This window comes from Littorina saxatilis, linkage group LG15, assembly GCF_037325665.1.
Source record: "Littorina saxatilis isolate snail1 linkage group LG15, US_GU_Lsax_2.0, whole genome shotgun sequence".
NCBI classification, from domain to species: Eukaryota; Metazoa; Mollusca; class Gastropoda; order Littorinimorpha; family Littorinidae; genus Littorina; species Littorina saxatilis.
The window spans coordinates 48822125-48843634 of NC_090259.1; the positions used below are offsets into that span (position 1 = coordinate 48822125).

The 21510-nt window shown below is 53.6% G+C and overlaps 1 protein-coding gene across 2 annotated transcripts in view; it reads left to right on the forward strand.

The window, feature by feature from the left end:
* The window catches only part of LOC138949514 (uncharacterized), a 725664-nt gene that overhangs the window by 646332 nt on the left and 57822 nt on the right, over nt 1–21510 (forward strand). The window lies entirely within an intron of this gene.

The window sequence follows — 21510 nt, forward strand, 5'->3', positions numbered from 1 at the left end:
GGGAGGGAGCTTCTCATGGGTAGCATGGTTGGGGTAGGGAGATGGGAAGGGAAGGAGCTTCTCATTGGTAGCATGGTTGGGGTAGGGGGATAGGAAGGGAGGGAGCTTCTCATTGGTAGCATGGTTGGGGTAGGGGGATAGGAAGGGAGGGAGCTTCTCATTGGTAGCATGGTTGGGGTAGAGGGATAGGAAGGGAGGGAGCTTCTCATGGGTAGCATGGTTGGGGTAGGGAGATGGGAAGGGAAGGAGCTTCTCATGGGTAGCATGGTTGGGGTAGGGAGGTGGGAAGGGAGGGAGATTCTCATGGGTAGCATGGTTGGGGTAGGGAGATGGGAAGGGAGGGAGCTTCTCATGGGTAGCATGGTTGGGGTAGGGGGATAGGAAGGGAGGGAGTTTCTCATTGGTAGCATGGTTGGGGTAGGGGGATGGGAAGAGAGGGAGCTTCTCATTGGTAGCATGGTTGGGTTAGGGGGTTGGGAAGGAAGGGAGCTTCTCATGGGTAGCATGGTTGGGGTTGGGAGGTGGGAAGGGAGGGAGCTTCTCATGGGTAGCATGGTTGGGGTAGGGGGATAGGAAGGGAGGGAGATTCTCATGGGTAGCATGGTTGGGGTAGGGGGATAGGAAGGGAGGGAGATTCTCATGGGTAGCATGGTTGGGGTAGGGGGATAGGAAGGGAGGGAGATTCTCATGGGTAGCATGGTTGGGGTAGGGAGATGGGAAGGGAGGGAGATTCTCATGGGTAGCATGGTTGGGGTAGGGGGATGGGAAGGGAGGGAGATTCTCATTGGTAGCATGGTTGGGGTAGGGGGATAGGAAGGGAGGGAGATTCTCATGGGTAGCATGGTTGGGGTAGGGGGATAGGAAGGGAGGGAGATTCTCATGGGTAGCATGGTTGGGGTAGGGAGATGGGAAGGGAGGGAGATTCTCATGGGTAGCATGGTTGGGGTAGGGGGATAGGAAGGGAGGGAGCTTCTCATGGGTAGCATGGTTGGGGTAGGGAGATGGGAAGGGAGGGAGATTCTCATGGGTAGCATGGTTGGGGTAGGGAGATGGGAAGGGAGGGAGCTTCTCATGGGTAGCATGGTTGGGGTACGGGGATGGGAAGGGAGGGAGATTCTCATGGGTAGCATGGTTGGGGTAGGGAGATGGGAAGGGAGGGAGATTCTCATGGGTAGCATGGTTGGGGTAGGGAGATGGGAAGGGAGGGAGATTCTCATGGGTAGCATGGTTGGGGTAGGGAGATGGGAAGGGAGGGAGATTCTCATGGGTAGCATGGTTGGGGTAGGGAGATGGGAAGGGAGGGAACTTCTCGTGGGTAGCATGGTTGGGGTAGGGGGACGGGAAGGGAGGGAGCTTCTCATGGGTAGCATGGTTGGGGTAGGGAGATGGGAAGGGAGGGAACTTCTCATGGGTAGCATGGTTGGGGTAGGGGGTTGGGAAGGGAGGGAGATTCTCATGGGTAGCACGGTTGGGGTAGGGGGATAGGAAGGGAGGGAGATTCTCATGGGTAGCATGGTTGGGGTAGGGGGTTGGGAAGGGAGGGAGCTTCTCATGGGTAGCATGGTTGGGGTAGGGGGATGGGAAGGGAGGGAGATTCTCATGGGTAGCATGGTTGGGGTAGGGGGTTGGGAAGGGAGGGAGATTCTCATGGGTAGCATGGTTGGGGTAGGGGGATAGGAAGGGAGGGAGCTTCTCATGGGTAGCATGGTTGGGGTAGGGGGACGGGAAGGGAGGGAGCTTCTCATGGGTAGCATGGTTGGGGTAGGGAGATGGGAAGGGAGGGAACTTCTCATGGGTAGCATGGTTGGGGTAGGGGGTTGGGAAGGGAGGGAGATTCTCATGGGTAGCATGGTTGGGGTAGGGGGATAGGAAGGGAGGGAGCTTCTCATGGGTAGCATGGTTGGGGTAGGGGGATAGGAAGGGAGGGAGATTCTCATGGGTAGCATGGTTGGGGTAGGGTAATAGGAAGGGAGGGAGCTTCTCATTGGTAGCATGGTTGGGGTAGGGGGATAGGAAGGGAGGGAGCTTCTCATGGGTAGCATGGTTGGGGTAGGGAGATGGGAAGGGAGGGAGATTCTCATGGGTAGCATGGTTGGGGTAGGGAGATGGGAAGGGAGGGAGATTCTCATGGGTAGCATGGTTGGGGTAGGGAGATGGGAAGGGAGGGAACTTCTCGTGGGTAGCATGGTTGGGGTAGGGGGACGGGAAGGGAGGGAGCTTCTCATGGGTAGCATGGTTGGGGTAGGGAGATGGGAAGGGAGGGAACTTCTCATGGGTAGCATGGTTGGGGTAGGGGGTTGGGAAGGGAGGGAGATTCTCATGGGTAGCATGGTTGGGGTAGGGGGATAGGAAGGGAGGGAGCTTCTCATGGGTAGCATGGTTGGGGTAGGGGGACGGGAAGGGAGGGAGCTTCTCATGGGTAGCATGGTTGGGGTAGGGGGATAGGAAGGGAGGGAGCTTCTCATGGGTAGCATGGTTGGGGTAGGGGGATAGGAAGAGAGGGAGATTCTCATGGGTAGCATGGTTGGGGTAGGGGGATGGGAAGGGAGGGAGATTCTCATGGGTAGCATGGTTGGGGTAGGGGGTTGGGAAGGGAGGGAGATTCTCATGGGTAGCATGGTTGGGGTAGGGGGATAGGAAGGGAGGGAGCTTCTCATTGGTAGCATGGTTGGGGTAGGGGGATAGGAAGAGAGGGAGATTCTCATGGGTAGCATGGTTGGGGTAGGGGGATAGGAAGGGAGGGAGCTTCTCATGGGTAGCATGGTTGGGGTAGGGGGTTGGGAAGGGAGGGAGATTCTCATGGGTAGCATGGTTGGGGTAGGGAGATGGGAAGGGAGGGAGCTTCTCATGGGTAGCATGGTTGGGGTAGGGGGATAGGAAGGGAGGGAGATTCTCATGGGTAGCATGGTTGGGGTAGGGAGATGGGAAGGGAGGGAGCTTCTCATGGGTAGCATGGTTGGGGTAGGGGGATGGGAAGGGAGGGAGATTCTCATGGGTAGCATGGTTGGGGTAGGGAGATGGGAAGGGAGGGAGATTCTCATGGGTAGCATGGTTGGGGTAGGGAGATGGGAAGGGAGGGAGATTCTCATGGGTAGCATGGTTGGGGTAGGGAGATGGGAAGGGAGGGAGATTCTCATGGGTAGCATGGTTGGGGTAGGGAGATGGGAAGGGAGGGAACTTCTCGTGGGTAGCATGGTTGGGGTAGGGGGACGGGAAGGGAGGGAGCTTCTCATGGGTAGCATGGTTGGGGTAGGGAGATGGGAAGGGAGGGAACTTCTCATGGGTAGCATGGTTGGGGTAGGGGGTTGGGAAGGGAGGGAGATTCTCATGGGTAGCACGGTTGGGGTAGGGGGATAGGAAGGGAGGGAGATTCTCATGGGTAGCATGGTTGGGGTAGGGGGTTGGGAAGGGAGGGAGCTTCTCATGGGTAGCATGGTTGGGGTAGGGGGATGGGAAGGGAGGGAGATTCTCATGGGTAGCATGGTTGGGGTAGGGGGTTGGGAAGGGAGGGAGATTCTCATGGGTAGCATGGTTGGGGTAGGGGGATAGGAAGGGAGGGAGCTTCTCATGGGTAGCATGGTTGGGGTAGGGGGACGGGAAGGGAGGGAGCTTCTCATGGGTAGCATGGTTGGGGTAGGGAGATGGGAAGGGAGGGAACTTCTCATGGGTAGCATGGTTGGGGTAGGGGGTTGGGAAGGGAGGGAGATTCTCATGGGTAGCATGGTTGGGGTAGGGGGATAGGAAGGGAGGGAGCTTCTCATGGGTAGCATGGTTGGGGTAGGGGGATAGGAAGGGAGGGAGATTCTCATGGGTAGCATGGTTGGGGTAGGGTAATAGGAAGGGAGGGAGCTTCTCATTGGTAGCATGGTTGGGGTAGGGGGATAGGAAGGGAGGGAGCTTCTCATGGGTAGCATGGTTGGGGTAGGGAGATGGGAAGGGAGGGAGATTCTCATGGGTAGCATGGTTGGGGTAGGGAGATGGGAAGGGAGGGAGATTCTCATGGGTAGCATGGTTGGGGTAGGGAGATGGGAAGGGAGGGAACTTCTCGTGGGTAGCATGGTTGGGGTAGGGGGACGGGAAGGGAGGGAGCTTCTCATGGGTAGCATGGTTGGGGTAGGGAGATGGGAAGGGAGGGAACTTCTCATGGGTAGCATGGTTGGGGTAGGGGGTTGGGAAGGGAGGGAGATTCTCATGGGTAGCACGGTTGGGGTAGGGGGATAGGAAGGGAGGGAGATTCTCATGGGTAGCATGGTTGGGGAAGGGGGATGGGAAGGGAGGGAGATTCTCATGGGTAGCATGGTTGGGGTAGGGGGTTGGGAAGGGAGGGAGATTCTCATGGGTAGCATGGTTGGGGTAGGGGGATAGGGAGGGAGCTTCTCATGGGTAGCATGGTTGGGGTAGGGGGACGGGAAGGGAGGGAGCTTCTCATGGGTAGCATGGTTGGGGTAGGGAGATGGGAAGGGAGGGAACTTCTCATGGGTAGCATGGTTGGGGTAGGGGGTTGGGAAGGGAGGGAGATTCTCATGGGTAGCATGGTTGGGGTAGGGGGATAGGAAGGGAGGGAGCTTCTCATGGGTAGCATGGTTGGGGTAGGGGGATAGGAAGGGAGGGAGATTCTCATGGGTAGCATGGTTGGGGTAGGGTAATAGGAAGGGAGGGAGCTTCTCATTGGTAGCATGGTTGGGGTAGGGGGATAGGAAGGGAGGGAGCTTCTCATGGGTAGCATGGTTGGGGTAGGGGGATAGGAAGAGAGGGAGATTCTCATGGGTAGCATGGTTGGGGTAGGGGGATAGGAAGGGAGGGAACTTCTCATGGGTAGCATGGTTGGGGTAGGGGGTTGGGAAGGTAGGGAGATTCTCATGGGTAGCATGGTTGGGGTAGGGGGATAGGAAGGGAGGGAGCTTCTCATGGGTAGCATGGTTGGGGTAGGGAGATGGGAAGGGAGGGAGATTCTCATGGGTAGCATGGTTGGGGTAGGGGGATAGGAAGGGAGGGAGCTTCTCATGGGTAGCATGGTTAGGGTAGGGGAATAGGAAGGGAGGGAGCTTCTCATTGGTATCATGGTTGGGGTAGGGAGATGGGAAGGGAGGGAGCTTCTCATGGGTAGCATGGTTGGGGTAGGTGGATAGGAAGGGAGGGAGATTCTCATGGGTAGCATGGTTGGGGTAGGGGGATAGGAAGGGAGGGAGATTCTCATGGGTAGCATGGTTGGGGTAGGGGGATAGGAAGGGAGGGAATTTCTCATGGGTAGCATGGTTGGGGTAGGGGGATAGGAAGGGAGGGAGCTTCTCATGGGTAGCATGGTTGGGGTAGGGGGATAGGAAGGGAGGGAGCTTCTCATGGGTAGCATGGTTGGGGTAGGGGGATGGGAAGGGAGGGAGCTTCTCATGGGTAGCATGGTTGGGGTAGGGGGATAGGAAGGGAGGGAGTTTCTCATGGGTAGCATGGTTGGGGTGGGGAGGTGGGAAGGGAGGGAGCTTCTCATGGGTAGCATGGTTGGGGTAGGGAGATTGGAAGGGAGGGAGATTCTCATGGGTAGCATGGTTGGGGTAGGGAGATTGGAAGGGAGGGAGATTCTCATGGGTAGCATGGTTGGGGTAGGGAGATGGGAAGGGAGGGAGATTCTCATGGGTAGCATGGTTGGGGTAGGGAGATTGGAAGGGAGGGAGATTCTCATGGGTAGCATGGTTGGGGTAGGGAGATGGGAAGGGAGGGAGATTCTCATGGGTAGCATGGTTGGGGTAGGGAGATGGGAAGGGAGGGAGCTTCTCATGGGTAGCATGGTTGGGGTAGGGAGATGGGAAGGGAGGGAACTTCTCATGGGTAGCATGGTTGGGGTAGGGGGACGGGAAGGGAGGGAGCTTCTCATGGGTAGCATGGTTGGGGTAGGGAGATGGGAATGGAGGGAACTTCTCATGGGTAGCATGGTTGGGGTAGGGGGTTGGGAAGGGAGGGAGATTCTCATGGGTAGCATGGTTGGGGTAGGGGGATAGGAAGGGAGGGAGCTTCTCATGGGTAGCAGGGTTGGGGTAGGGGGATAGGAAGGGAGGGAGATTCTCATTGGTAGCATGGTTGGGGTAGGGGGATAGGAAGGGAAGGAGATTCTCATGGGTAGCATGGTTGGGGTAGGGAAATGGGAAGGGAGGGAGTTTCTCATGGGTAGCATGGTTGGGGTAGGGGGATAGGAAGGGAGGGAGATTCTCATGGGTAGCATGGTTGGGGTAGGGGGGTGGGAAGGGAAGGAGCTTCTCATGGGTAGCATGGTTGGGGTAGGGGGATAGGAAGGGAGGGAGCTTCTCATGGGTAGCATGGTTGGGGTAGGGAGATGGGAAGGGAAGGAGCTTCTCATTGGTAGCATGGTTGGGGTAGGGGGATAGGAAGGGAGGGAGCTTCTCATTGGTAGCATGGTTGGGGTAGGGGGATAGGAAGGGAGGGAGCTTCTCATTGGTAGCATGGTTGGGGTAGAGGGATAGGAAGGGAGGGAGCTTCTCATGGGTAGCATGGTTGGGGTAGGGAGATGGGAAGGGAAGGAGCTTCTCATGGGTAGCATGGTTGGGGTAGGGAGGTGGGAAGGGAGGGAGATTCTCATGGGTAGCATGGTTGGGGTAGGGAGATGGGAAGGGAGGGAGCTTCTCATGGGTAGCATGGTTGGGGTAGGGGGATAGGAAGGGAGGGAGTTTCTCATTGGTAGCATGGTTGGGGTAGGGGGATGGGAAGAGAGGGAGCTTCTCATTGGTAGCATGGTTGGGTTAGGGGGTTGGGAAGGAAGGGAGCTTCTCATGGGTAGCATGGTTGGGGTTGGGAGGTGGGAAGGGAGGGAGCTTCTCATGGGTAGCATGGTTGGGGTAGGGAGATAGGAAGGGAGGGAGATTCTCATGTGTAGCATGGTTGGGGTAGGGGGATAGGAAGGGAGGGAGATTCTCATGGGTAGCATGGTTGGGGTAGGGGGATAGGAAGGGAGGGAGATTCTCATGGGTAGCATGGTTGGGGTAGGGAGATGGGAAGGGAGGGAGATTCTCATGGGTAGCATGGTTGGGGTAGGGGGATGGGAAGGGAGGGAGATTCTCATTGGTAGCATGGTTGGGGTAGGGGGATAGGAAGGGAGGGAGATTCTCATGGGTAGCATGGTTGGGGTAGGGGGATAGGAAGGGAGGGAGATTCTCATGGGTAGCATGGTTGGGGTAGGGAGATGGGAAGGGAGGGAGCTTCTCATTGGTAGCATGGTTGGGGTAGGGGGATAGGAAGGGAGGGAGCTTCTCATGGGTAGCATGGTTGGGGTAGGGAGATGGGAAGGGAGGGAGATTCTCATGGGTAGCATGGTTGGGGTAGGGAGATGGGAAGGGAGGGAGCTTCTCATGGGTAGCATGGTTGGGGTAGGGGGATGGGAAGGGAGGGAGATTCTCATGGGTAGCATGGTTGGGGTAGGGAGATGGGAAGGGAGGGAGATTCTCATGGGTAGCATGGTTGGGGTAGGGAGATGGGAAGGGAGGGAGATTCTCATGGGTAGCATGGTTGGGGTAGGGAGATGGGAAGGGAGGGAGATTCTCATGGGTAGCATGGTTGGGGTAGGGAGATGGGAAGGGAGGGAACTTCTCGTGGGTAGCATGGTTGGGGTAGGGGGACGGGAAGGGAGGGAGCTTCTCATGGGTAGCATGGTTGGGGTAGGGAGATGGGAAGGGAGGGAACTTCTCATGGGTAGCATGGTTGGGGTAGGGGGTTGGGAAGGGAGGGAGATTCTCATGGGTAGCACGGTTGGGGTAGGGGGATAGGAAGGGAGGGAGATTCTCATGGGTAGCATGGTTGGGGTAGGGGGTTGGGAAGGGAGGGAGCTTCTCATGGGTAGCATGGTTGGGGTAGGGGGATGGGAAGGGAGGGAGATTCTCATGGGTAGCATGGTTGGGGTAGGGGGTTGGGAAGGGAGGGAGATTCTCATGGGTAGCATGGTTGGGGTAGGGGGATAGGAAGGGAGGGAGCTTCTCATGGGTAGCATGGTTGGGGTAGGGGGACGGGAAGGGAGGGAGCTTCTCATGGGTAGCATGGTTGGGGTAGGGAGATGGGAAGGGAGGGAACTTCTCATGGGTAGCATGGTTGGGGTAGGGGGTTGGGAAGGGAGGGAGATTCTCATGGGTAGCATGGTTGGGGTAGGGGGATAGGAAGGGAGGGAGCTTCTCATGGGTAGCATGGTTGGGGTAGGGGGATAGGAAGGGAGGGAGATTCTCATGGGTAGCATGGTTGGGGTAGGGTAATAGGAAGGGAGGGAGCTTCTCATTGGTAGCATGGTTGGGGTAGGGGGATAGGAAGGGAGGGAGCTTTTCATGGGTAGCATGGTTGGGGTAGGGAGATGGGAAGGGAGGGAGATTCTCATGGGTAGCATGGTTGGGGTAGGGAGATGGGAAGGGAGGGAGATTCTCATGGGTAGCATGGTTGGGGTAGGGAGATGGGAAGGGAGGGAACTTCTCGTGGGTAGCATGGTTGGGGTAGGGGGACGGGAAGGGAGGGAGCTTCTCATGGGTAGCATGGTTGGGGTAGGGAGATGGGAAGGGAGGGAACTTCTCATGGGTAGCATGGTTGGGGTAGGGGGTTGGGAAGGGAGGGAGATTCTCATGGGTAGCACGGTTGGGGTAGGGGGATAGGAAGGGAGGGAGATTCTCATGGGTAGCATGGTTGGAGAAGGGGGATGGGAAGGGAGGGAGATTCTCATGGGTAGCATGGTTGGGGTAGGGGGTTGGGAAGGGAGGGAGATTCTCATGGGTAGCATGGTTGGGGTAGGGGGATAGGAAGGGAGGGAGCTTCTCATGGGTAGCATGGTTGGGGTAGGGGGACGGGAAGGGAGGGAGCTTCTCATGGGTAGCATGGTTGGGGTAGGGAGATGGGAAGGGAGGGAACTTCTCATGGGTAGCATGGTTGGGGTAGGGGGTTAGGAAGGGAGGGAGATTCTCATGGGTAGCATGGTTGGGGTAGGGGGATAGGAAGGGAGGGAGCTTCTCATGGGTAGCATGGTTGGGGTAGGGGGATAGGAAGGGAGGGAGATTCTCATGGGTAGCATGGTTGGGGTAGGGTAATAGGAAGGGAGGGAGCTTCTCATTGGTAGCATGGTTGGGGTAGGGGGATAGGAAGGGAGGGAGCTTCTCATGGGTAGCATGGTTGGGGTAGGGGGATAGGAAGAGAGGGAGATTCTCATGGGTAGCATGGTTGGGGTAGGGGGATAGGAAGGGAGGGAACTTCTCATGGGTAGCATGGTTGGGGTAGGGGGTTGGGAAGGTAGGGAGATTCTCATGGGTAGCATGGTTGGGGTAGGGGGATAGGAAGGGAGGGAGCTTCTCATGGGTAGCATGGTTGGGGTAGGGAGATGGGAAGGGAGGGAGATTCTCATGGGTAGCATGGTTGGGGTAGGGGGATAGGAAGGGAGGGAGCTTCTCATGGGTAGCATGGTTGGGGTAGGGGAATAGGAAGGGAGGGAGCTTCTCATTGGTATCATGGTTGGGGTAGGGAGATGGGAAGGGAGGGAGCTTCTCATGGGTAGCATGGTTGGGGTAGGTGGATAGGAAGGGAGGGAGATTCTCATGGGTAGCATGGTTGGGGTAGGGGGATAGGAAGGGAGGGAGATTCTCATGGGTAGCATGGTTGGGGTAGGGGGATAGGAAGGGAGGGAATTTCTCATGGGTAGCATGGTTGGGGTAGGGGGATAGGAAGGGAGGGAGCTTCTCATGGGTAGCATGGTTGGGGTAGGGGGATAGGAAGGGAGGGAGCTTCTCATGGGTAGCATGGTTGGGGTAGGGGGATGGGAAGGGAGGGAGCTTCTCATGGGTAGCATGGTTGGGGTAGGGGGATAGGAAGGGAGGGAGTTTCTCATGGGTAGCATGGTTGGGGTAGGGAGGTGGGAAGGGAGGGAGCTTCTCATGGGTAGCATGGTTGGGGTAGGGAGATTGGAAGGGAGGGAGATTCTCATGGGTAGCATGGTTGGGGTAGGGAGATTGGAAGGGAGGGAGATTCTCATGGGTAGCATGGTTGGGGTAGGGAGATGGGAAGGGAGGGAGATTCTCATGGGTAGCATGGTTGGTGTAGGGAGATGGGAAGGGAGGGAGCTTCTCATGGGTAGCATGGTTGGGGTAGGGGGATAGGAAGGGAGGGAGATTCTCATGGGTAGCATGGTTGGGGTAGGGGGATAGGAAGGGAAGGAGATTCTCATGGGTAGCATGGTTGGGGTAGGGGGTTGGGAAGGGAGGGAGATTCTCATGGGTAGCATGGTTGGGGTAGGGAGATGGGAAGGGAGGGAGATTCTCATGGGTAGCATGGTTGGGGTAGGGGGATAGGAAGGGAGGGAGCTTCTCATGGGTAGCATGGTTGGGGTAGGGGGATAGGAAGGGAGGGAGCTTCTCATTGGTAGCATGGTTGGGGTAGGGAGATGGGAAGGGAGGGAGATTCTCATGGGTAGCATGGTTGGGGTAGGGGGATAGGAAGGGAGGGAGATTCTCATGGGTAGCATGGTTGGGGTAGGGGGATAGGAAGGGAGGGAGCTTCTCATGGGTAGCATGGTTGGGGTAGGGAGATGGGAAGGGAGGGAGATTCTCATGGGTAGCATGGTTGGGGTAGGGGGATAGGAAGGGAGGGAGCTTCTCATGGGTAGCATGGTTGGGGTAAGGAGATGGGAAGGGAGGGAGATTCTCATGGGTAGCATGGTTGGGTTAGGGGGATAGGAAGGGAGGGAGATTCTCATGGGTAGCATGGTTGGGGTAGGGGGATAGGAAGGGAGGGAGATTCTCATGGGTAGCATGGTTGGGGTAGGGGGATAGGAAGGGAAGGAGCTTCTCATGGGTAGCATGGTTGGGGTAGGGGGTTGGGAAGGGAGGGAGATTCTCATGGGTAGCATGGTTGGGGTAGGGGGATAGGAAGGGAGGGAGATTCTCATGGGTAGCATGGTTGGGGTAGGAGGATAGGAAGGGAGGGAGATTCTCATTGGTAGCATGGTTGGGGTAGGGGGATAGGAAGGGAGGGAGATTCTCATGGGTAGCATGGTTGGGGTAGGGGGTTGGGAAGGGAGGGAGATTCTCATGGGTAGCATGGTTGGGGTAGGGAGATGGGAAGGGAGGGAGATTCTCATGGGTAGCATGGTTGTGGTAGGGGGATAGGAAGAGAGGGAGATTCTCATGGGTAGCATGGTTGGGGTAGGGGGATAGGAAGGGAGGGAGTTTCTCATGGGTAGCATGGTTGGGGTAGGGGGATAGGAAGGGAGGGAGCTTCTCATGGGTAGCATGGTTGGGGTAGGGAGATTGGAAGGGAGGGAGCTTCTCATGGGTAGCATGGTTGGGGTAGGGGGGTGGGAAGGGAGGGAGTCTTCTGTCCGGCGGCGAGGGGGGAGGGTCTCAATGGGGAGGGAGTACGTGGGAAATGACGAAGGAGAGTCGTGTTAGCATTTGATTTTGTTGTTTAACTGATCTTGAAACTTGCGGGTCAACCTGCCTTGCGTCATGTCTGGATGTCACCAGACGTCAGAAGTATGAGAAGGCTCTAACTTCTTCAGCATTCGAGAACATGTTTGTGTGTGTGTCTATAAGTCATGAGGGTTTTGACAGGATACTTTTCATTTTAATCACGTGGTTAGCAGATGTCACGTAATGTGTGTAAAGTGTTGTGAGCAGGGTACAGTAAGGCACAAGAGCTTAACGTCACAGAACAGTGTGACGTAATGTGCGTGACGAAATGTTTGTGAAGTGCTGTGTGCAGTGTACAGTAACGGATACTATACTAGTGTGACGTCACAGAACAGCGTGACGTGATGTAAGTGACCTATTGATTGTGGGTATTGTGTACAACAACACGGAACACTGTGACGTAATGTGTGTGACGTGTTGTGTGCAGGGTATGGTAAAGCCCATGTGTGTAACAACACAGAACAGTGTGACGTATAGCTTGTGACATCCTGTGTGCAGGGTATGGTAAAGCCCATGTGTGTAACAACACAGAACAGTGTGACGTATAGCTTGTGACATCCTGTGTGCAAGGTATGGTAAAGCCCATGTGTGTAACGACACAGAACAGTGTGACGTACAGCTTGTGACATCCTGTGTGCAAGGTATGGTAAAGCCCATGTGTGTAACAACACAGAACAGTGTGACGTATAGCTTGTGACATCCTGTGTGCAAGGTATGGTAAAGCCCATGTGTGTAACGACACAGAACAGTGTTACGTACAGCTTGTGACATCCTGTGTCCAAGGTATGGTAAAGCCCATGTGTGTAACAACACAGAACAGTGTGACGTATAGCTTGTGACATCCTGTGTGCAAGGTATGATAAAGCCCATGTGTGTAACGACACGGAACAGTGTTACGTATAGCTTGTGACATCCTGTGTGCAAGGTATGGTAACGCCCATGTGTGTAACGACACAGAACAGTGTGACGTATAGCTTGTGACATCGTGTGTGCAGGGTATGGTAAAGCCCATGTGTGTAAACAACACAGAACAGTGTGACGTATAGCTTGTGACATCCTGTGTGCAAGGTATGGTAAAGCCCATGTGTGTAACGACACAGAACAGTGTGAGTATTGCTTGAGACATCGTGTGTGCAGGGTATGATAAAGCCCATGTGTGTAACGACACGGAACAGTGTGACGTATAGCTTGTGACATCCTGTGTGCAAGGTATGGTAAAGCCCATGTGTGTAACAACACAGAACAGTGTGACGTATAGCTTGTGACATCCTGTGTGCAAGGTATGGTAAAGCCCATGTGTGTAACAACACAGAACAGTGTGACGTATAGCTTGTGACATCCTGTGTGCAAGGTATGATAAAGCCCATGTGTGTAACGACACAGAACAGTGTGACGTATAGCTTGTGACATCCTGTGTGCGAGGTATGGTAAAGCCCATGTGTGTAACAACACAGAACAGTGTGACGTATAGCTTGTGACATCCTGTGTGCAAGGTATGGTAAAGCCCATGTGTGTAACAACACAGAACAGTGTGACGTATAGCTTGTGACATCCTGTGTGCAAGGTATGATAAAGCCCATGTGTGTAACAACACAGAACAGTGTGACGTATAGCTTGTGACATCCTGTGTGCAAGGTATGATAAAGCCCATGTGTGTAACAACACAGAACAGTGTGACGTATAGCTTGTGACATCCTGTGTGCAAGGTATGGTAAAGCCCATGTGTGTAACGACACGGAACAGTGTGACGTACAGCTTGTGACATCCTGTGTCCAAGGTATGGTAAAGCCCATGTGTGGAACGACACGGAACAGTGTGACGTATAGCTTGTGACATCCTGTGTGCAAGGTATGGTAAATCCCATGTGTGTAACGACACGGAACAGTGTGACGTACAGCTTGTGACATCCTGTGTGCAAGGTATGGTAAATCCCATGTGTGTAACGACACGGAACAGTGTGACGTATAGCTTGTGACATCCTGTGTCCAAGGTATGGTAAAGCCCATGTGTGTAACGACACGGAACAGTGTGACGTACAGCTTGGGACGTGTTGTGATCAGGGCATATGGTAAAGCATATGCGTAAAACAACACAGAACAGTGTGACGTAATGTGTGTGACGGGTTGTGTGCTGGGTGTCACGTTTCAATATATCACTTAAGGTGATTATGAACCGGTTAATTACTACTAATTAACTAACCACACCACGATCCACTCTCGCAGTCATACAATTAAATAGAGTCAACAAAAGTATAAGTTTCAGACGCCTGTTTATGTATAAACTCGCCACCTCCCTCGAGCCTTCACTCAAAATATGTTCCTTTTACGTTCTCAACACGTAAACAACCCGTGATCACTGACAAAATGCCAGTAGTATATAGAAAATTATAGTAACACGCTGATCCCGTGTAAATACAGTCAAATGAGAATGTTCTGTTCAAAAAAAGCTCTAGTTCATGCAGGGGTCACACACCCCACGTTGTCACTACTCCAATGAAATCACAGATAAGAAAAGACAACGGTGGTCAACGGGGTGCGTAAGACATGGTGCACTTAGCTTTCTTTCTGTATGCTGGTTAGCCGGTATGCTGGTTAGCCGGGTTGCTGGTTAGCCGGTTTGCTGGTTAGCCGGTTCGCTGGTTAGCCGGTCTGCTGGTCAGCCGGTTAGCGTAGCTTCCTCAGGTCCCAGCTCCAACGTCTGCAGCTAGCAGTGTCCCGCCAAAGGCAGCCGTGCAGCGGTTACAGGAACACGAAACGAACGAAGGCTGCAAACAGAAAGCATCGGTGCACTAAACATGTCAGCTACCCCTCACCCACCACCTTAAAACATGTCATCTTTAAATATCTCATCGAGCACGTGGGCCTGCACAAAATGGACTTTTTACAACAACAAAACAGTCATTTTCCGTCCTTCTCTCCCTATCTGCAAAAACCATATACAGATTAGTATTTTAGCGTCACAGAGAGTAAATTATGCGCTAACCTGGAAAGAACAACAGAGAGTATTTCATTCCACAACACAGACTCATCAACAGCGTTAAATAATGATTTATTACCTCAAAAGCCTATGATTGTACTCTCAATGGAAGCAAAGTCCGCTTCCTCCCTGGACCAGCCTCTGTTCGTCAACAGTGACCAAAACCGTCCAGAACCCCTTGTCGAATCCTTATGCGAAAGCCATCGCCGACGAAGGAAAATTGACGACTTGTCCTCAGCAAAATACGTGGCAGGGAGAAAGGAAAAACTAGTGGAAGTTCCCCTAGAGTGCCGAATATAATACTCGGTGAAAAACCATCATACTCTAGAAACTGTGTATACGATCCTTCCCCTTCTGCCGCTGGGTGTCAAGTGTCCCGTCCTTGTGTCTCTCTCAGACAACCTAGCCAATAACACGTGACTGACCTTGTCACAAAACCAGTCCAGCTATACACAATTCTGCCTCCCCAAGCAGAAAAAAGACACGAGAAACTCAATCCCTGAAAATCCCGTGTGCGCTGTCAGCGAAAAACCGTCAGCCCTATGACAGCAGAAACCTCCACTGTAAAACTTGTGCGCAGCAAACCCTCCGTGTTCATTGAGCACTGTCAGCAAACTCTGCTGTAGCCCAATATCACGTACAGGCGCTTTCTATCATAATCGACCAAGAACAGGCACTCCACTGAGTGACACTTTCTTGGTCTCTGTCACCCGATCGTGACACACCTCCCCTCTTCAAGACGAAACCTCGGTTTCGCTCACAGTCATGTTCTCCTCTACAGCCCGAGAGAGAAAGTCAGCTCCAACATTGTTGGCGCCCGGAATGACGCGTACCGTGAATTGGTACGGTTGGAGAATCAACGCCCAGCGCATAAGTCTGGCGTTTGCCAACCTTGCAACCTGAAGATATTGCAGAGGTTGATGGTCCGTCTCCAGACAGAAAGGTCGTCCGTACAGGTACGCTTCGAACTTCTGGATGCCCCAGACAATGGCGAGACACTCGCGTTCAACCGTTGCATACGCTGCCTCGGCCGAGGTCAGCTTACGGCTGGCGAAGCAAACAGGGTGCAAAAACCCCTCTGTCTCCTGAAGCAACACTGCCCCAAGTCCCTTCCCTGAAGCGTCTGTCCTCAGCACGAAGTCCTTGTTCAGGTCTGGTAGTCGGAGAATAGGCTGACTGGTGAGTCGCCTCTTCAGGGTGTTGAATGCGGAGCTGCATTCCTCAGTCCACACTACAACGGTCGGTTGTAGTTTCTTGGTAAGGTTGGTCAGTGGTAGTGCGATTTCGGCAAAGTGCGGGATGAAGCGTCTGTAGAAGCTGGCTAGGCCCAGGAAAGACCTGACTTCTTTCTTCGTGCGCGGTGGCTCCGCCTCCCGAATCTTCTGGATCTTGTCGTCCTCTGGAACGAGCAATCCCTCGCCGACAACATGACCCAGGAAAGACAATTCCCGAAATCCCAAGTAGCACTTGGACGGTTTAGCTCCCAGATTTCCGTCCTTCAACCTTCCGAACACGTCGCGCAGGGCGTCGAGATGTTCAGTCCATGTCTCTGTCGCGATCAGCACATCGTCGATGAAACTGCTGATGTCCTCGCGCTTCAATGGTTCCAAAAGTTTCCTCATCATGCGAGTGAAGACGGCACCTGCATTCTGTAGACCAAAAGGCATGACTGTCCACTGGAACTGGCCGAATGGAGTGGTAAATGCAGTCTTTGGGCGATCTTCCTCGGCAACTGGAATTTGCCAGTATCCCTTGGTGAGGTCTAATTTTGAAAAATACTTGGCCTTGGCCAAGTGACTGAAGAGGTAGTCCACATCAGGCATGGGTTCCGCGTCAAACGCCGTAATCTTGTTCAGCTTCCGGTAGTCGACACAGAACCTGACGCGTCCATCCTTCTTCTTCACCAGCACAATTGGAGAACTGTAGGGAGAGTTCGCTGGCTCGATGACGCCCAACTTCGTCATGTCGGCGATTTCCTTCCTGACCACCTCCTTCTGGGCATGAGGCATGGGATACTGCTTCGTCCTCACTGGCTGTTTCTCCAGCAAGTCGAAGGTAAACTCCTCTAAATGCGTCTGAAGTGGTATGTCTGTAAGGACCCGTGCTGCATCCTTCAGGATCTCTTGCAAGTCCGCCTGCTGGTCGTCCCCAAGTTCAGGTGAGATGTGCACGTCCGTGTGATCCTCACTAGCCTCCAGCGGACAAACTGGTACACGTCCTCCTCCCTGTTCTTCCGTTGTCTCGTCCATCACGACAGCAACTGCTTCTGTCACTTTGTCCTTTTCCCCGTAGGCAGTCCTCTCTATGTAGGCGCGCAGCAGGTTGGCGTGGTACAGGCGTGCTTTCCCGTTCATGACGATCCTGTAGTCGTTCTGGCCCACTTTCGCTGTCACCTCAAAAGGTCCTTGCCACTGCAGTTGTAGCTTGTTGTGTTTGACAGGTAGAAGTAGCAACACCCGTTCTCCAATCTTGAAGCTGCGCGGCCGTGCCTTGCGGTCGAATCCTCGCGCATAACGCTGTGCTGCTCTTCCCAGGTTCTCTTGAGCCAGTTTGCAGGTCTCTTCAATCCTGTTCCTGAGTTCTACTATGTAGGTCGCTGTCGTCTGCACCTCCTCGTCAGCTTCTTCGTCCGTCCAGGCTTGACGCAGGATAGCCATGGGACCGCGTACCTGTCTGCCGTACAACAGCTCGAATGGGGAAAAGCCCAAGCTCTCCTGAGGAACCTCGCGGTATGCAAAAAGCAATGCTGGGATGTACCTGTCCCACGTGCGTGGTTTCTCCTGAGCTAGTTTCCTCAGCATGGTCTTCAAGGTGCCATTGAACCTTTCCACCAGTCCGTTGCACTGAGCATGGTAAGGAGTGGTGAAGTGCTGCTCCAGTGATAGCAGTCGTGCTGCCTCCGCCATCACTCCTCCCGTGAACTGCGTGCCTCTGTCGGTGAGTACCTCTGATGGAATTCCCAGCCGGGACCACATAGTAACCAGAGCCTCAGCTACTCGCGTGGCTTCAATCGATTTCAGAGGGATCGCCTCTGGGTATCGAGTAGCGTAGTCCACCATGGTCAAAATGTATCTGTTTCCGTCCTCAGACGCAGGCAAGATGGGCCCGATGATGTCCACTGCCACCCGACGAAAGGGTTCGTCGATGAGCGGCATCTTCTCCAAGGGGACCTTCCTCACCCTTCCTTTGGCAACCACCTTCTGGCACTTATCGCAGGACGCACAGAAACGTCGGACATCCGTGCAGATGCCTGGCCAGTAAAAGTGGCGCCAGACACGATCCGTGGTCTTCTTGGTGCCAAGATGACCTCCCAGAATCGAGTCGTGTGCCGTTGCCATGACACCCTCGCGAAACTCGCGAGGCACGACAACCTGTTTGAATGTACCTTCTTGGTTGCTGAACTCCCGGTAGAGCAACTTCTTGTCCCTGAGGAACTTTGACCTCCCATGCTTCCCGCTCAGCTTCACCTTCCCCGACTTCGCGTGCTCCCGAGGAGTCGCTAATGTCGGATCAGATGCCTGAGCCTTCGCGAGAAGCGCGGGGGTCACGTTCCCCAGGGCAGCTCGTGCAGCAGGTAGGGGTTTGAGAGGTTTGTCCTCTCGCTCCGCCTGTGCCCGCGTGAGCACTGAAATGACGTCGGGAGACCGATAAACGGGAACCTCCCTGGTGACGCCGTCCACAAACTGAACCCGGTTTCCAATGAGCAGGTCGCATGGAGGATCGTCCATGACGACGGCCACAATGGTCCCCGTGAACAACGGTGTTACGACCTTGATCACTGCCGTGTTCAAGTCGTAAGCGTGAGATGCCTCGGCCATTCTCACCCTGATGCTGTCTCCTGTGTAGGCCATAGCTGGAACTAGACTCGCCCGAACCACTATCATGTCTGCTCCTGTGTCCCGCAGACCTTCGCCCTTCACTCCGTTAACGTAGACGTTGCAGTGGGGCTGGAAATGTTTCCTGGAGCACGGAACGCAGAGTTGTGGAATTGTGCATGAGCTCGTGACGTCCCTTAGCTCCTCACTGCCAACAAAGTGTACGCCCTTCTGGTCAGCCTGTCTCCTGTGGCAGTCCTTCTTCACGTGGCCCCGCTTGTTGCAGTAGTAACACTGGATGTCAGATCTGGAACTTGATCCCTTGTGTCCCTGATCGTCCTTCCCGTCCTTGGGTCCTGAAGAACCTGAATTTCCCGATTTTCCCGGCCGTGAGCCTGAAGATTTGCCGGAGATCGCCTGGGCGTCCTCGTGTACTCTGATCCAGTCGGCTGCTTCCTGAGTAGTCTTTGGCTGGTGTTCCTGCACGAAGGTCACCACCTCAGGTCGCAGGCTGGACATCAGTTGTTCCATGACTATGAGGTCGGCAAGGTCGTCGACGGTCCAGTTCTTCTCGGCCATCTCCACCCAGCGCCGCAGGTAGAGATTAAGGCGTGCCACAAACTGATGGCTCAGCTCGCCGCTCAGTCTCTTGCTGTTACGCAGACGTCGTCTGTAGGCTTCCGCAGTCAGGTTGAAGCGCTGGAGTAACGCCTTCTTTAGTGCCTGATAGTCTCTCGCCTCGTCGTCATCCAAAGCGTTGTAGAGCTGCAATGCGCGTCCTTTTAAGCAGGTGCTAAGGCGGCTAGCCCACGTGGCCTCTTCCCACTTCTGGTCGGATGCAATGCGCTCAAACCGGCGTAAAAAATCGTCGAGCTCGTCCTTGTCATCGTCGAACGTCGGCAGTCTCGTACGGTCGGCAACAAACGTCGGCGCGCTAGCCTGAGTAAGCGTACCCTTCTCGGCCTGTAGCCTGGCTAGCTCTAGCTGGTGATCGCGATCCGCCTGTTCCTTCCGGTCTAGTCTGTCACGTTCGGCCTGTCGTTCTCTTTCTTGTCTGTCAAGTTCGTCTTTCTTTTCTTGTCTGTCTCGTTCTCTTTCTTGTCTGTCAAGTTCGTCTTTCTCTTTCCGTTCTCGTCTGTCAAGCTCGTCTTTCCTTTCCTGTCTGTCTCGTTCTGCCTGTCGTTCCCTTTCTTGTCTGTCAAGTTCGTCTTTCTCTTTCTTGTCCTGTCGGTCACGTTCGGCCTGTCGTTCAGCCTGTCGTTCCCTTTCTTGTCTGTCAAGTTCGTCCTTCTTGTCCTGTCGGTCACGTTCTTCTTTTCTTGTCAGTCGCTCAAATTCTTCCTTCCGTTCTACTTCTAAGCGTTTTAGAACGCTTCGGGCTCTAACGCGTGCGTCTCGCTCAGTCGGTTGCTCGCTCCCAGGAGTCTCGAAAGTTATTCTCCTCGTAGGAGATCCCCCTGTGGCCATGGTTAGTTTTAGCAAAGCTTTATTACCAAAGTAAGTCTAACGCAGCTATAGCTAGAACACGCGGTGATGAAAGCGGTGGATACAAAAATCCAGCAACCGGAAAATGCAGAAGAAAAATCCAAACGGTGTAGAACAAAACGCGTAGCCTACTTTATGGCTGCTTTTTGCGGTGAAACAAAGTGTTTCCCACAGCCGTGGCCTACTTTATCGGCTGCTTTTTGCGGTGAAACAGAGTGTCTCCCACAGCCTTGGTTAGGACAGAAGTCCTCGGACCCTTCCCCCCCAAAATTCCAACAAAGTCAAAATATGGAGAAAAATCCAAGTAAAACAAGACTATAGAAATATAACCTGTTACAGAATGCGAAACAACAATGTAGAGAAAACTGAGTAAAACGAATAACAAATCCGCTAACCCCGCTCAGCTCTCTGCAACGGAAAACTCTGAACGTACAACAACAAAGATTCACAAACAAAGGAAAGGGAAGTAATCACAGTTAGCGCATACAATAGCTTACAAATTACAATTTACATTTCCTGCAAGATGTGAATCGCTTAAGGTGTGGTATATGATCAAAACTATACAAAAAAGGGTAGCACCAAGCAGAAAATAAGTCGAGCACTGACGAGATTATCTGCTCTTAGTTATCCTTAATTGGTGGGTCTTTATCAGTTGGAAATTAACTGAGTAAATCCCGGCTTGGCCCCCATGTGTCACGTTTCAATATATCACTTAAGGTGATTATGAACCGGTTAATTACTACTAATTAACTAACCACACCACGATCCACTCTCGCAGTCATACAATTAAATAGAGTCAACAAAAGTATAAGTTTCAGACGCCTGTTTATGTATAAACTCGCCACCTCCCTCGAGCCTTCACTCAAAATATGTTCCTTTTACGTTCTCAACACGTAAACAACCCGTGATCACTGACAAAATGCCAGTAGTATATAGAAAATTATAGTAACACGCTGATCCCGTGTAAATACAGTCAAATGAGAATGTTCTGTTCAAAAAAAGCTCTAGTTCATGCAGGGGTCACACACCCCACGTTGTCACTACTCCAATGAAATCACAGATAAGAAAAGACAACGGTGGTCAACGGGGTGCGTAAGACATGGTGCACTTAGCTTTCTTTCTGTATGCTGGTTAGCCGGTATGCTGGTTAGCCGGGTTGCTGGTTAGCCGGTTTGCTGGTTAGCCGGTTCGCTGGTTAGCCGGTCTGCTGGTCAGCCGGTTAGCGTAGCTTCCTCAGGTCCCAGCTCCAACGTCTGCAGCTAGCAGTGTCCCGCCAAAGGCAGCCGTGCAGCGGTTACAGGAACACGAAACGAACGAAGGCTGCAAACAGAAAGCATCGGTGCACTAAACATGTCAGCTACCCCTCACCCACCACCTTAAAACATGTCATCTTTAAATATCTCATCGAGCACGTGGGCCTGCACAAAATGGACTTTTTACAACAACAAAACAGTCATTTTCCGTCCTTCTCTCCCTATCTGCAAAAACCATATACAGATTAGTATTTTAGCGTCACAGAGAGTAAATTATGCGCTAACCTGGAAAGAACAACAGAGAGTATTTCATTCCACAACACAGACTCATCAACAGCGTTAAATAATGATTTATTACCTCAAAAGCCTATGATTGTACTCTCAATGGAAGCAAAGTCCGCTTCCTCCCTGGACCAGCCTCTGTTCGTCAACAGTGACCAAAACCGTCCAGAACCCCTTGTCGAATCCTTATGCGAAAGCCATCGCCGACGAAGGAAAATTGACGACTTGTCCTCAGCAAAATACGTGGCAGGGAGAAAGGAAAAACTA